Genomic DNA, 14,583 nt, shown 5'->3' with positions numbered 1-14,583 from the left:
GTGCAACAGATTTAGACAACATTCAAGACCTTAAATTATGACAAAATAATACATCATCCTTTCTTACTTAGTCTGTCAGAGAACTTGACGGCCGCCTCTCATTTGTCTTAACGATCCTCAGGAGTCTTTCTACAGCCATGAACCAGGAGTTCCACCTTGTAGCATTCTGGCGCAGAAGCTGGAGGTTGCAAGCATCTTTAACCGTTTCGGCTGCAAGTGTGGATCTTCCGAACTTGTTCCAAAGTGCTTGGTGAGGGACACTTTTTTGTAAGCCTCACTGAATGTTGCTTTCAGGGCATCGACTGTAGATACTAAGGTGAGTAGGTGGAAAGCACTGCGCTGGTGCTTCGGCAGCTGGTACTCAGAACCATCATCTTCATTCAAGATCGTTGCCACATCAACACTCACCTCTTGTTCCTCTCCATCGTCTTCCTGACCACCCACTGCTTCCACCGTCTCGTTGTTTACATCTTCTCCAAAAACATGGAAAGCTTTCAAGTAGTTAGAGCCATTATCTGTTGTTGTCCTCACAATCTTAACACAGATTACAATCCCAGAACAATAGCAAAAGACCTTGTGAAGATGCTGGAGGAAACAGATACAGAAAAAGTATCTATATCCACAGTAAAACGACTTCTATATCGACATAATCTGAAAGGCCGCTCAGCAAGGAAGAAGCCACTGATCAAAACCTCCATAAAAAAGCCAGACTATGCTTTGCAACTGCACATGGGGACAAATATCGTACTTTTTGGAGAAATGTCCTCTGGTCTGATGAAACAAGAATTAATACTGTTTGGCCATAATGACCATCAAATGTTTGGAGTAACAAGCATGTGCAAGCTGAAGAACACCATTCCAACCGTAAAGCACGAGGGTGGCAGCATCATGTGGGGGTGCTTTGCTGCAGGAGAGACTGGTGCACTTCATAAAATAGATGACCTAATGTGAAAGGAAAATTATGTGGATATATTGAAGCATATTCTCAAGACATCAGTCAGGAAGGTAAAGCTTGGTCGCAAATGTGTCTTCCAAATGGACAATGACCCCAGCATACTTCCAAAGTTGTTGCAAAATGGCTTAAGGACAACAAAGTGAAGGTATTGGAGTGGCCTTTTCAAAGCCCTGACCTCTAGAAAATTTGTGGGCAGAACTGAATCACCTAACTTATTGTGGGAAACTTGTAGAAGGCAACCCAAAACATTTGACCAAAGTTAAACAATTTAAAGGCCATGCTACAAAATACTAATTGAGTGTATGTAAACTTCTGACCCACTGGGAATGTAATGAAAGACATAAAAGTTTAAATAAATCATTCTCTATACTGTTATTCTGACATTTCACATTCTTAAAAGAATGTGCTGATCCTAATTGACCTAAAAGAGGGGATATTTACAAGGATTAAATGTCACGAACTGTGAGTTTAAATGTATTTGGCTAAGGTGTATGTAAACCTCCGACTTTAACTGTAGGTGTACAAATATACCCCAATGGCATCTCCCCCTTTTCAAATTGTGCGTGGTCTCAAAAAAGTTGGTTGCAGTTTTCATGATGTTGTGTTGTAGCTAGTACAGCAGACAAAAAAGTAATGCCAGTAGTCTTTTTGGCTGATATTACATGATATGTTCAGAACATCCTAGTGGGAGACTTTCACATGCATCTGGTTGCTATGGAATAAATAATCAATCAGTGTTAACCAGCAATGACCTGGGATTGTTTACCACCAAATATCTCACAGGGGAACCTATTGCTAAAACTAATGCTGGGAGGATAAACCATAGATTATCGACATCGACCAAATCATCCATTTATTGTGGACATTTTGCTGACATCGTTCATTACATCAAATAACCTATAGGGTCCTACTACTGTAGATACATGTCAAGGATGAAATGAAATATGTTTGTTAATGTGGCTGATTGTTAATGGGACAATTGATAACTACAATATTCAAAGTAGGGTTAAAATAAAAACATATTCAATGTATCATTATTATGATAATATCACCTTGCTCTAGCTGAGAAGCAACATTGATTCCCAAATGCGGCTTAGACAGTAGTCATCTGGTGATTTATGAAACAGCGCCTGGAGATGCAGAGGGGACTTTCATATCCACGTTATCTACTCTATTCAGCCAATGCAGTTTGATTGATACTTCCTGGATATAGACAGCAACCTCCAGCCAAGGTATTCAACTGACTTGTTTAGCTGAAGCAGCGAGTCACACAAAAGTAATGGCAATCTACCAACCAGAGATCCATTTCAATGTAAATTAGAGTTATTTAAAAAATAACACTATGCTTTCTATTCCTCTGTGAACCTCAAGAACCCAGTTCTTGTTTTGTTTCTCCATCCATGTGCATCCAATGCCTATTCAGACTACACTCCCGGGTTTCAACCAATACCTCATGGTAAGGTCAATAGTTATCTGGTTAGAGTGTTGGACTAGTAACCGAAAGGTTGCAAGTTTGAATCCCCGAGCTGACAAGGTACAAATCTGTCGTTCTGCCCCTGAACAGGCAGTTAACCCACTGTTCCTAGGCCGTCATTGAAAATAAGAATTTGTTCTTAACTGACTTGCCTAGTAAAATAAAATAAAAAATAAAAATAAAAAAAACATGCAGAGCCTGATACCTATAAATATGGGTCCGTAGCTCTGGAAAAGCTCTGCAACAACCCAGTTCCTTTACCCCCAGAACATGTTATCTGTGCCTGTGCCTGGCGCCACTGAGTTGACATTTCAGCCCTTTGATGAGGAAACCCTTGGCCATCCACAGTGTGTCCTCCATAACAACACTGTTGCTAACAAGAAGTCTGAGGGGATGGATACAGCTTCACCCAACTCAAGGTTTTTCAATCTGAGGGTAAATGTCTCCAATTTTATATTTCATTTGAAGAATGACAAGACTGATGAAACCAGGCACATCAATCTGCCATATTCTCTAGAATATACAATACACTCTAACTGCTGTTTACCAAAATATTAATTGGTTCTTCATTTTTGTGAAATTAGCCTATAATACATGTTGCTAGATTATGACATTGATTTAAGAGTATAATGGTACGCCGGTTGGTCGTCGATGAGACGGCGAGAGGGGTGGGCCTGGAAACAGGAGACAAAGAGCTGTGAGACATATGGGTTTGATCCTAGACACATGAAAAGTGTGATGTGTACGGAGGGTACGGAGCAACAGAAGACGAACAGCAGAGGGGCTAATGATCTTGATAAACCGGGGGGAAAGTTTGCGGGACTCCACCCAGAGGAGCAGATCTTGGGTGGACTGCCATACCCTCTGCCCATGACGATACCGGAGAGCCGGGGTCCGGTGGCGGTCTGCTTGTCGTCGATATCTGGAGGTGGTCTTGAGAAGAGCCGACCGGGCACTCCTCCAGGTCCACAACAGGGGAGGACAAACATCTGGTCCGAGGGTATGCCGACCCAGGGAACACTCAAAGAGCGAGAGACCCATGGCAGAGCAAGGAAGGGTGTTGTGGGCATATTTGACCCACATGAGTTGCTGGCTCCAGGTGGTGGGGTTGGCGGAGACCAGGCAGCGCAGAGTCATCTCCAGGTCTTGGTTGGCTCGCTCCGACTGGCCGCTGGACTGGGGGTGGAACCCGGAGGACAGCCTGGCCAATGACCCAATGAGTGTGCAGTACACTTTCCATAACCGGTACGAGAACTAAGGACCCTGGTCAGAGACCATGTCCACTGGGAGTCCATGGATCCGGAAAGCATGCTGCACCATGAGCTGAGACATCTCCTTGGCAGAGGGTAACTTGGGGAGAGGAATGAAGTGGGCGGCTTTGGAAAACCGATCCTCTACTGTCAGGATGGCGGTGTTGCCATCAGACTGGGAGAGACCCGTGACAAATTCCAGGGAGATGTGAGACCAGGAATGGTGAGGAACAGGCAGAGGTTGAAGGAGACCAGCCGGAGCTTGCCGGTGAGTCTTGTTCTGTAGATTGCATGCGGCGACAAATGCAGAGTTGTCAGGAACCATAGTAGGCCACCAAAAACATTTCTCACGATTACCCACATCGTAGTTCCTCTCCTTGGCGATGGAAGAAGAAGGCTGGGACAGGACAGCCTCACACCGACATCCGAAGCATTGGCCTCCACTACGAACTGGCGGGATAGGTCTGAATACTTGTATAAATGTAATATATCCATTTTAAATGTTTTATACATTTGCCTGAATTCCTAAAAACCTGTTTATGCTTATAATAAGGATGTACCATAAGAAAATGTGGGAAAATTCAAGGGGTCTGAATACTTTCCAAATGCACTGTATGAAACGAAATTGACCGCCTGTAGATAGTTTACCCTCTACAGATCTCGGTAGGCAACTATATAAAGGTTTATAAAGTCCAAAATGAAAGGACCATGAAAAGTGAGTGGATACAGGTTTGCAACAGTGAGTGGCTATAGGCTGGACACACACGTAACTTAGAGAGGCAGACATATACTCCACAGGAAAACCATAGGAAAACAAATATAATTATGATACAGTTTCAGAAGAAAACAATATTTTTATCAAGACCTCTCTAACTTTGAGTTATGATAGCTTTTGGCAAAATCAAAGGTGAAAAAAAAAATCTAATTGGAAATTATTCTCACTCTGAAGTCTGCAGAAACCAGAAAGGGAAAATGAGAAAACACAGATATATAATAAAGCTAAGGGTATAACTGTGTGATATCTTCCTGGAAACGTGTTTTTCGGGTCTTAAAAATGAAGTCATGTACTGTGAGTTCTACACCATTTCTTTTTTTCTTGTAAAGGGTGCTCTTTGAGTCAGTCAATGTATTGAAAGAGTTTGATGTCAAACCCTTGTGGCTATGTGGTAGCTCCTCAATCTTGGACTGTACAGGATAGCAGTACAGTACAGTATAGTGTCTCTAGAGAGAGACCAAATATTAAACTTCACTGCTGTTGACAAAATGTTGAAAACAGAATCACTGGGATTTTATGATTGATCTTGTTTAGCATATCTTCTATGGTTGATGTTGTGGATTATTATGTGTCAGTGCATTTCTATTAATGTCTTTTTCCCATTTTAATTATATGTAATTTCTCCTTCACTGGCTTGCCAAGACTAATCACTGTTGGTTAAATATCGAAAACATGATATTATACACTACAGCTCCATATTAGCTGTGTCAAACCCACACGGATGTGGATGAAAATATACATGAGTGTTTATACTGTATGTGTCTAAATGCCTTCCCACACGTTTCTGTGTAGCTTGCTTTTGAAAAAGGTATACAAGTGGTCAGTCAATTGAGGGACAGAGTAACATTGTAGTATCCTTGGTAACTGAACAAAAAGAGAAATGGAAGTATTTGCATAGCCAGTTAAAACAGGAGTCATTCAGATGAGATACATTGATGCACAGAATGACAGTCGTCCAGTACATCACAAACGCTTGCGCAATACCTCCCTATACAATTCCAGGCCAGGTTGTAAACTTTCCCATTGCCTCCAATGTAATCCTATGACCAATCACCCCCGCTCTACGTGCTGTTTCAGATATTGACAATTCATGTCACAAAGCAGTCCATTTCTGACTTCTCCCAGGGGACAGAGGGTTTGATCTTCAACTAACTTTGCATTTTCACATCGCTTTGATTAGAAGTAGAAGCAGGAACTTTTGGATGGGTCCAAAACGCCCTCTCATCCCCTCTTTTCTCTCCGGCCATGATGTATTTTTTATCTACTCCAAAGACTGTGTACAGAGTGAAGACACCATGTCATCTATTTACTAGACCATGGGAATATGTGACCCGTTTCAGGAAAATAGGCTTATGTCGTAAGTCACGACTTAACTTCTTGTGTCGAGCCATCCCGGATCCGGGATCGTGACTATAGCCTCAAGCCCATAACGCAACGTTAACTATTCATGAAAATCGCAAATGAAATGAACTAAATATGATAGCTCTCAAGCTTAGTCTTTTGTTAACAACACTGTCATCTCAGATTTTCAAAAATATGCTTCTCAACCATAGCAAAACAAGCATTTGTGTAACAGCATTGATAGTTAGCATAGCATTTAGCGTTAGCATTCAGCAGGCAACATTTTCACAAAAACCAGAAAAGCATTCAAATAAAATCATTTAAATTTGAAGAACTTCGGATGTTTTCAATGAGGAGACTCTCAGTTAGATAGCAAATGTTCAGTTTTTCCTGAAAGATTATTTGTTTAGGAGAAATCGCTCCATTTTGTGCGTCACGTTTAGCTACGAAAAAAACCTGTATCCAGGATTGTGTAAATCTATCCGCAAGCTCATTAGAATAACACAACGTTAACTATTCATGAAAATCGCAAATGAAATTAAATCAATATGCTAGCTCTCAAGCTTAGACTTTTTTTAACAACACTGTCATCTCAGATTTTCAAAAATATGCTTCTCAACCATAGCAAAACAAGCATTTGTGTAATCAATAGCTATTGATAGCTAGCGTAGCATTTAGCGTTAGCATTCAGCAGGCAACATTTTCACAAAAAACAGAAAAGCATTCAAATAAAATGATTTACCTTTGAAGAACTTCTGATGTTTTCAATGAGGAGACTCAGTTAGATAGCAAATGTTCAGTTTTTCCTGAAAGATTATTTGTGCAGGAGAAATCGGTCCGTTTTCTGCGTCATGTTGGCTACCAAACAAAACTGAAAATTCATTCATCAAAACGCCGAACTTTTGTCCACATTTAACTCCATAATATCAACTGAAACATGGTAAACGTTGTTTAGAATCAATACTCAAGGTGCTTTTCACATATCTCTTCATGATATATCGTTCGTGGAAGTCTCCTCTCTGTCTCAATCACATGGATGAATGCGTGCAGCTTGGAGATTACGCATCAATTTCAACAAAGGACACCAGGCGGACACCTGGTAAATGTAGTCTCTTATGGCATGCCTACAAATACGTCACAATGCTGCAGACACCTTGGAGAAATGATAGAAAGGGCAGGCTCATTCCTGGCGCATTCACAGCCATATAAGGAGACAATGAAAAACAGAGCCTCAAAAGTCCTGCTCATTTCCTGTTTGAAGTTTCATCTTGGTTTCGCCTGTAGCATCAGTTCTGGGTCACTCACAGATAATATCTTTGCAGTTTTGGAAACGCCAGAGTGTTTTCTTTCCAAAGCTGTCAATTATAGGCATAGTCGAGCATCTTTTTGTGACAAAATATTGCGCTTAAAACGGGCACGTTTTTTTTATCCAATAATGAAATAGCGCCCCCATAGCTTCAAGAGGTAAACAGGACAGTCATTTTTACATTTCTTTTCAAAATGCGTTTTTTGGAGGAAATGCCTTCTGGAACGTGAACATTCATGTGGCTTAAAACCAAACTTGTCACATATACTCCCTCTCTGGCCTCTAGGTCATCAGGCTGCTGATTATCCCGCTCACCTGTCACCATTGTCTTGCGCACATGTGCCTCACCTGGACTACATCACCTCGTTGATTATCTTCCCTTTATTTGTCACTCCCCTTGGTTCTTTCCAAGGCTGTTATTGACTCTGTTTTCATGTCGGTGTAAAGTTTGTATTGCGTGTTTATGTATTATTTATTTATTAAAACACTCGTTACAGCATCCCTGATACTTCCCAAATCTCAGCGCACTTGTTACAGAATAACACCTCACCTAAGTGAAGCACCCGGGAGTGTTTTTTATTTGATTTTAATGACGTTGGGTCCGGGAACTGCTACAGGCTCTCATGCCTCAACCAGATTGCCAGACTCCCCTGCCTCAGCAGGCTCTCATGCGTCAGCTGGACAACCAGGCTCCCATGCGTCAGCTGGCTCGTAGGGCTTTCATGCCCCCGCCGGCTCGCCAGGCTTTCATGCCTCCACCGGCTCGTCGGGCTTTCATGCCTCAACCGATCTGTCAGGTTCCCACACCACAGCAGACGTGACAGGTTCCAATGCCTCAGCTGGCATGACAGGTACTCGCACATCAGCAAGGGTGACCGGTCTGCTCCTGATCCCTGGGTTTGTCCCCTTTGATGGTGTCCTGCGTCGGGGAGGGGGTACTGTCACATGTACTCCCTCTCCGGCCTCTAGGTCATCAGGCTGCTGATGATCCCACACACCCGTCACCATCGTCTCGTGCACCTGCCCCTCATGACACTCACCTGAACTCCATCACCTCCGTGATTATCGTCCCTATATCTGTCACTCCCCTTGGTTCTTTCCTCAGGTGTTATTGACTCTGTATTCATGTAGGTGCGTTGTTTGTGTTGTGTCTTTCATTCATTTATTAGTTGCTTCCCAACTCTCAGTGCACCAGTTACACTTGTATGCCATCTGTAAATACGTATACAATTGTTAAATTATGAGCCCTTTTGGTTAAGCCACAGAGAAGTGAGCTACCTTCCTACTCACCACAATTAGCTGAAATAATGAGTGGGCTGGACATGCCAAGAGAGGAGTTTGAATTGGTCTGCCATATAGAGGGCTTCTGTCTATTTGAGCTGGTCAGTCTGTGTTGATAATCCTATTGAATGCGGCTTAAAATAAATTGTGTAGTTGAACGCGGCTTAAAAATATATATATATATATATATTGTGTAGTAGAGCTGCATAAGTGTTGCTCTCCACTTTCTGGGGATTGAGTTTTGAAATCAGTGGAATTGGAGTATAATAGCCAAAGAGATGGAGAAAACACCTTTCTCCGGATTACATCTTCAATCTAAGGGCAACCGTGGCATGGCATCCGTGCCGGAGACACGTCCATCATTCATGATGTATACGGGTAAGATAGTCTAGCATTTGCTAGCTACATTGTCATATAATACGTTTCTAATTTTGACAGAAAGTAGCTAACTGCTGGCTGACTCCCTAGCTAACGTTCTGTGTATGTGGTGGCGTAGAAGTGTGTTGTCTGTTTTGATTGTCTTATCCTGTCCCTTTTATATATATCGTTTTTCTTCATATATATTTTATTATTTTTAATCTAATTTTCTGTCTACAGACTAAACATACTCTCCCACAACCAGCCTCACCCAATGTGGTATGAATCTGCTATTCTTACACTTTTGAAGCTAGCCAGCTATCTAGCTACTAGCTAGTAGTCAGTTAGCCACTGCTAGCGGTCATCACCGTTAACTCGGACTGCCAGCCTCAGCCCGGACAACTCCTGCCAGCCTGCACAGCGCAAAATCTACCCAGAGCATATCGGACTGCTTTTTTCTACGACATCTCCGGATTCCTATCTGAGTGGAAACTCCTGTCTAACGTCTCTGTCCCGAAGCAAGCATCAGCTAGCCTTGACCTAGGCCCATCTCCTGACTAGACGAAGAGATCCATCAAGCAATCCCTGGGCTGCAATTACCTCTTTTGCCAATTGGCCTGGACCCTTTTCTGCTGACATGGAGCTCCGCCGATCCATCATGACTTGTCTGCCAACGTAACCGTCCAAGGGGTCTTCCATTGCGACGTTCCCCTGAGACCCATCTGCTAGCCTGCTGCTAGCCCCAGCCTGCTAACTGTCTGAATCGCCGTGCCTCCAGCTCGCCTAGCTACTCACTGGATCCTATGATCACTCGGCTACACATGTATCTCCCTAATGTCAATATGCATTGTCTATTGCTGTTTTGATTAGTCATGTTTGTCTTATTTCACTGTAGAGCCTCCAGCCCTGCTCAATATGCCTTAGCTAGCCCTTATGTGTCACCCCCCACACATGCGATGACAGCATCTGGCTTAAATGGTGCCTCTAGAGACAAAACCTCTCTCATCATCACTCAATGCCTAGGCTTACCTCCACTGTACTCACATCCTACCATACCCTTGCCTGTACATTATGCTTTGAATCGATTTTTCCGCGCCCAGAAACCTGCTCCTTTTACTCTCTGTTCCGAACGCACTAGACGACCACTTCTTTTAGCCTTTAGCCGCACTCTCATCCTACTCCTCCTTTGTTCCTCTGGTGATGTAAAGGTTAACCCAGGCTCTGCAGCCCCCAGCATCACTCCCATTTCCCAGGCTCTCTCATTTGTTGACTTCTGTACCGTAAAAGCATTGGTTTCATGCATGTTAACATTTGAAGCCTCCTCCCTAAGTTTGTTTTGTTCACTGCTTTAGAACACTCCGCCAACCCAGATGCCAAAGCCGTGTCTGAATCCTGGTTTAGGAAGGCCACCAAAAATCCTGAAATTTCCATCCCTCATCCCTACAGGAAAGAAAGAATGGGGCCATGTATCTTGAGATTTTGAGTGAAAACCTCCTTCCATCAGCAAGGGCATTGAAGATGAAACATGGCTGGGTCTTTAAGCATGACAATGATCCCAAACACCGCCCGGGCAATGAAGGAGTGGCTTCGTAAGAAGCATGTCAAGGTCCTGGAGTGGCCTAGCCAGTCTCCAGATCTCAACCCCATAGAAAATCTTTGGAGGGAGTTGAAAGTCTGTGTTGCCCAGCAACAGCCCCAAAACATAACTGCTCTAGAGGAGATCTGCATGGAGGAATGGGCCAAAATACCAGCAACAGTGTGTGAAAACCTTGTGAAGACTTACAGAAAACATTTGACCTCTGTCATTGCCAACAAAGGGTATATAACAAAGTATTGAGATAAACTTTTGTTATTGACCAAATACTTATTTTCCACCATAATTTGCAAATAAATTCATTAAAAATCCTACAATGTGATTTTCTGGATTATTTTTTCTAATTATTGTCTGTCATAGTTGAAGTGTACCTATGATGAAAATTACAGGCCTCTCTCATATTTTTAAGTGGGAGAACTTACACAATTGGTGGCTGACTAAATACTTTTTTCCCCACTGTATATAACAAGGCAATTAGAAATGACAGACGGGCTTTTAACTTAACAGAATAATTTGAGTGCTCTTCATGACCATTGATAATCTGATAAATCCTATCCCGCAAACCTATGTGGACTCTCCTCCACATCTAAATGTGATGAGTTGGCAGCATATTTCAGAGATATGATAACCAACATTAGGCTGGATATCAGTCAAGAAATACCTGATTAGAAGTGTGATGATATGTGCCCAAGCCTACCAAGCAAAGGCACTATAGATTAAAAAAAATCCTGGTTGACACAGACATGCTCAGCAAAGTTATAGCACAACTTAAGCCTTCTACCTGCCTTCCCGATCCGATATCTGAAGAAGTGCAAACTATTCTTAAATCACTCCCAATTCACTAGCACTTTCCCCACTGCACTAAAAACTGCTATGGTGAAATCCCTTCTGAAGAAAAGTCATCTAGATTCTTCAGCTCTTAGCAATTTACGCCCAATCTCCAACCTTCCATTCTTAAGCAAAATGCTGGAGAAATTTATGTTCAAACAGCTGAGAGACTTTTTAAGTGCCACCTGTATTTTTGAAAAATTACAATCTGTTTTTCATGTCCACCACAGCACAGACAGCCTTAGTTAGTAATAAATATTCTTATTTTTGTCATTTTATTTAACCTCTATTTAACTAGGCAAGTCAATTAAGAACAAAATCTTATTTACAATGATGGCCTACATGATCTTAGAGCCAACACAGATGCTAAACAGCTCTCGGTCCTTGTACTCTTAGATTTAAGTGCTGCATTCAAAACTGTTGTCCATGATGTCCTTCTGGACAGACTGGAGAGGTGGTTAGGCGTCTCCGCTCCAGTTCTAAATTGGTTTAACCAGTGAAGACTTTTTTGTCAACCTTGTAGAACATAAGAAAATACATATCACATGTGGTGTTTCACAAGGTTCGATTTTGGGTCCGGTACTGTTCAGTTTATATATGTTACCCCTTGGTATATCGTTATCAGAAAGCACAGCACTGATTTTCACTGCTTCGCAGACGATACCCAACTTTACATTTCTGTGTCGACAGAGGATTTTTAGCTCCGCTGATAAATTATTCGATTGTATTAGTGATTTAAATATTTGGATGGCTCACAACTTCCTTCAGCTAAATCAAGACAAGACCGAGGTCCTTTATGTTGGGGCCAAAAGCACAGAGAATCTAGGTCATACCCGAAGATAAAACACCTGGTAAAAAACCTAGGTGTTATTTTATATTATGAAAAAAAATGTAATCACACATTGGGAATGTGACCGAAATAGCTTTTTCCCATCTGAGGAACATTGCCAAGGTGGGGCCGTTTCTCTCACAGGCTGATACAGAGAGACTCATCCATGCTTTTATTACAAGCAGACTTGGCTACTGTAATGCTCTCCTGTCTGGTCGACACAAGAAACCCATTCATCGACTGCAAATGCTGCAGCACGAATACTGACCGAGACAAGACAAAGAGCACACATTACATAGCTTTTAAGGTCTCTGCACTGGCTGCTTGAGAGTTTTATAATTAACTTCTATTGGTTTTTAAATCAATCCACGATTGTGCACCCCAATATGTCAGACATGTTTTTAAGTCATGTACCCAGTAGGTCCCTCAGGTCCTCTAGCACTGGCTTTTTAACTATCCCAAAGCCTAGGACCAAGAGTCAATGAGAGGCAGCCTTTAGTTATTATGCCTTTAGCCTCTGAAATAGCCTGCCAGAGACACCAAGGGGGGCTGAAACTGTAGACATTTTTAAAAGAGATCTTAAAACACATCTTTGAGGAAGAATCCATTAACATCATTGCAGTTTTTTTCTCCCTTACAAAAAACAACCCTCTTCAAATGCAGATAAGCAAATATGTGGGATTAGGTTTGTAATAGTAATGAGAAATGCATGAATTGAATAATCCAATCAATTGCTCTGGCACTAAAAAAGCGCTAGCTGCAATAATCATGAAGGGATTTAAAGCATGGGAACAGAGATAATGCATTGATTTCCTGCATCTTCATCTCTCTTCCTCTCCCTGTGCTCACGACCACTCTCTATCTCTTTTCCTTTCTCTTGTAGCAGGTTTGTAATCAACAGGGCTTCTACAGTACACCACTGAGGTCGTCTGTGGTCTCTCTTCAGCTCATGCTCAAACAGCGGGCACACGAGGCAGATGAAAGGTGGCCTTGAGTAAAGAGGCCCACTCTGCACAGACTCTCCTCTCCTCACGCAATCAGCCATGCATCACATTCACTGTGTCTGCATATCTCTGTCTCTTCAGTGGCCAGGGGCAGGGATATGCTAAACAACTCTGTCAGTGTCAGTACAACTCTGGCCCCTTGGCTACACATTTAAAATAACAGTGCAGCTGAAAATGGCACAGATGACATTTGGTGCTTTTCTATCCCTGCTGATAACTTAGCTTTGAGCTGCTAGCCACTCAAAGTACTGTAGCAAATGTAGCTTATGCATGTGCCGAGTGGGACCCATAATAAAGAAGTTGTCAATTCAACATCCAAAGCATTATGCCAAGAGGTCAAAACCTCACGTTGCCGTTGCTGATGTTGTACCAAGGGCATGGTTGCAATAATACTGTAATCTGATGCCCTACACAGAGGAAATATGGTTTCTAGCGAGTCATGCAAAATTAATAATAGCTATGAGAGATATTATGCAAAGTAAAATATTGCAATATGAGCTATAACACCAAAACGTTGTGCAAATTATACAACATTTAATCATCTAATTTGGCCTGGTCTGCTTATTAATCTAGTTGATTTTATCTCCTGTCCCCAATGAGTCTGAAGTGAAAGGACACTTATGTTTACCATCAACCACTTTCGATGCACTAACATAAACTCCAGTGTTGGACAGTGTCCCAAAGCTTACTTGTATGCATATTTTAAAGATGCCACTTGCTGATATGCACACTTTGTTGATATTCATGCTTTTTGTTTGCAGTGTGGGAGAGTGTGTGCTTTTGCTTGGCAAGACAATGTTTTTTTTATGAACAGAAAAACTGCCAAAAGTTCTGTGTGACTTTACCACCTTAATCAACCGGGCTCACCTCTGACGATTACCAATTAGAAGATGACAGATTTATCCAGGGGACTTCTGTTTGTTGTAAACCTACAGCTTCTACCTAGGTAGAACTAGATTTGGACCAAACAAGACCTGGATGTATTGTATTGGCTAAAGTGAGTTTTCTGAAAGTTTTTCCTGTCTTCTCTGCTTAAGCCTGCTGGTTCCACAGGGCCCCTAAGGCTGCGTTTAGACAGGCAGCGCAATTCTGATATTTTTTCCACTAATTGGTCTTTTGACCAATCAGATCAGCTCTGAGCAAGATCTGATGTGAAAAGATCTGATGTTATTGGTCAAAAGACAAATTGGTGGGAAAAAGATCAGAAATGGGATGCCTGTCTAAACGCAGCCTAAATGTGTTGTTAATGAATTGTTGATGTCTTTTATTTCAATAAATGTTTTATTTCACCTTTATTTAACCAGGTAAGCTAGTTGAGAACAAGTTTTCATTCACAACTGTGACCTGGCCAAGATAAAACAAAGCTTTGCGACACAAACAACACAGAGTTCACATGGAATAAACAAGCGTACAGTCAATAAAACAATAGAAAAAAAAGAAAGTCTATATACAGTGTGTGCAAATGGCGTGAGGAGGTAAGGCAATAAATAGGCCATAGTAGCGAAGTAATTACAGTTTAGCAAATTAACATTGGAGTGATAGATGAGCAGATGATGATGTGCAAGTAGAAATACTGGTGTGCAAAAGAA

Source organism: Oncorhynchus masou, chromosome 32, assembly GCF_036934945.1.
Source record: "Oncorhynchus masou masou isolate Uvic2021 chromosome 32, UVic_Omas_1.1, whole genome shotgun sequence".
In the NCBI taxonomy this organism is placed as follows: Eukaryota; Metazoa; Chordata; class Actinopteri; order Salmoniformes; family Salmonidae; genus Oncorhynchus; species Oncorhynchus masou.
Note: the sequence above shows the minus strand (reverse complement) of the source record.